General features: G+C 32.1%; 1 protein-coding gene across 6 annotated transcripts in view; it reads left to right on the top strand.

The window, feature by feature from the left end:
- The window catches only part of LOC106678379 (Smg6 nonsense mediated mRNA decay factor), a 79,837-nt gene that overhangs the window by 68,954 nt on the left and 8,225 nt on the right, over positions 1–2,658 (top strand). The window lies entirely within an intron of this gene.

Raw genomic sequence — 2,658 nt, 5'->3', positions numbered from 1 at the left:
AATTTATTTTAATCCTCCAATTATGACACCATTCTTCGAGGGCTGTGATAAGGGATTGAAGAGTTTGGGATGCAATTAAAGGGTTATTATTAAAAGCGAGCACACATTTGTCATCGGCATACATGGTGAGGATAGTGTTAGGATTGGTTGGGATGTTTGCTGTATAGATTGTGTAGGTAGAGGATGGGACCGAGGATACTACCCTGTGGAACACCAGCGGACTGAAAGAAGAGGGATGAATAGGAACCATTGTGGTTTACTTTAAATAATCTGTCAGTGTAAAGGAGTAATATATTTTAATTAAAGTAAAATATTTTAAATGTCAGTAATAGTTCTGACAGGAGCTCTTTAAGTGATATCAATACTGATGGTCTGAACTATGATTTTGTGTATGAGTGCGTACAAATCGGAACCAAGTTACTCCTAGAAAAAGATAAGAAAAGATGTCTGTACTTTTTGACCTATTGTGAAGTAAACCGTGGTATCTACTGTTCTTACCAAATTTTACAGCCTTGTCGTTTAACCTACTAACCAAAAGTAGATTTTTAACTTTAATTTCTTCAATTATCACTCAAGTATGTGGTAACTGTACTTGGTAAAACATATACAAAGTATAAGATTTGGAATCAACTTATAAATGTTTTGTCATATTCCGCAGAATACAAATTTCCGTTAATGTGACCTAGGCATCTGCTGCTATTACCATGTTTTACGCTCACTAGGTCTGTTATTACAATATCTACTGTCGTGGCAGCATTGTCGCACTAGTTTTACATGATAGTTGATGGTAAAATTTGTGGTGGTGAAGCTACTGTCATGTTAAAACACGTTTTAAATGGTAACAGAAACTTCATATCACGCTAAATGTCAGATACCATGTTTAACGACTGAGTGTGTCAAATGTAAAACATGAGTTGCAGGCCTACCTTCTACGCCATAACCCCTGATAAAGACCTGAAACTCAGGTCGAAACGTCGGCATAAAATAAATAAATATGGTTTTGTTTATTTATGTTGTTCTTTGCTGACCGCACCCCCCGACAAATTTCTTCAATAATTTGTAAAACATGGTCTGTAACACATAAGGTAACATGAACTAACACTTCTATAAAAAATGTGGTATCTGCAAGTACCCCTCCTGAATTACTTATTCTTATATGCACCAAAAAAATGTGAGTTACTGTTTTACTTTAAAATACACTCAAAATAATTGGGGTAATGTAATTTTGTGATTTTTGTTGGTACAAACTACCAAATATCATCTTCTAAACTTAATCGATTTACCTCAAGTTTTTTTCAATTTGTCATTTAGCATGTTTTATGACCTACCAGTGTATGTATACTAATTATATTATTTCAAGAGAAAAATTCGACCCTTCTCACTTGGTAAAATATTTTGATAATTGAATATTTGGAGCTGTACCAGTTAATATTTAATGTGCTATTATATATAAGTCACATTTAAAATTAAAAAAAACTATGCTAAACTATAAATTAAAAATTATATGAATACCACCACTTTATAAGGCAAGTTGGACCCGAAGGGCTCCTGAACTCACGGCTACAGTAACAGAATAAATATTTATCTGTGACAGCCGGATTTGAACCCAGGTAGTTTGGAGTTATTAGCACAGTGCTTAACCACTGAGCCACCTCACTGCATTAGTTTATAAATATATTATAGAGTAATTTTTTATTTTTTTGTGGGTAACTTAAATTAAAACAAATATCTTTTGATCCTTATCTCTTAACTTTGTTTATTTTTTTTTCAGTTTTAACTTTTATTAAACTGTATTTTTTCTTCTTATTTTGTTGGTTTTCCATATTATTTTTTGTAAAAGCCCTTAGAAACATATATATTGTAATTATTTAAAAATTATTAAAATAAAATAATTTGAAATTTGATATTTTTTAACTCAATTCTCATATCTTAAGGATAGCTTGGGTTCAAAATAAAAACTTTAATATTAAATAGATAATAGAATTTTATTTAAATTTCATAATATAATAGACTCTTAATCTCAGGGTAGGTTTCTAGGCAATCAGAAACATACACTTTTACTATTAACACTCAATTAAATTAATATCTCTATTACACATGTGTTTAAATTTAGGTATAACAAAACTAACCAAGTTCACAATCTTCTTTTGATGATTCTTGGTATCTTCTTTTCTATAATGCTATGTCCTAACATCAAAAATGGCTTCCAGTCCTTCCAAAAAGCTATGTCTCTCTCTCACAACAATGGCTTCCAAACTTTCCCGCTTTCAGCCGATGGACGTCCTCTCTCCAGGCAATCCAAACTTAGAGTCCCTTATTCTTCTTGGGTGACTCTTGGTTGTCTTCCTTTTTCAAGATGTCCACCCTTGCTTGACAGAAAATTGATGAGGTCCTCCTCATCCTGGAAACATCATTTCCGAATTCGAATGCCTGCCAAAAACCAAAACCTGTCTTGATGTTCCATGTAAACATCGATTGTCGCACAAAATTTAGGGATTTTTGCAAATGATTTACTTTCTGGATATAATTCTTTAGCACTATTTCTTGACTTCTATTTTTTCTTAAATTTACTGTAGTTTCAATTATGATGGGAAGAGTTAAAATAGTTTTTATGATATTTGAATCTGCTCAACATAGCCTTGATTCAACGGACTTTTT

This window comes from Halyomorpha halys, unplaced genomic scaffold (genome assembly GCF_000696795.3).
Source record: "Halyomorpha halys isolate HHAL.00 unplaced genomic scaffold, Hhal_1.1 Scaffold136.1, whole genome shotgun sequence".
Lineage (NCBI taxonomy): Eukaryota > Metazoa > Arthropoda > Insecta > Hemiptera > Pentatomidae > Halyomorpha > Halyomorpha halys.
The sequence above is the reverse complement of the archived record's forward strand: the minus strand, read 5'-3'. Positions and strand labels throughout refer to the sequence as shown.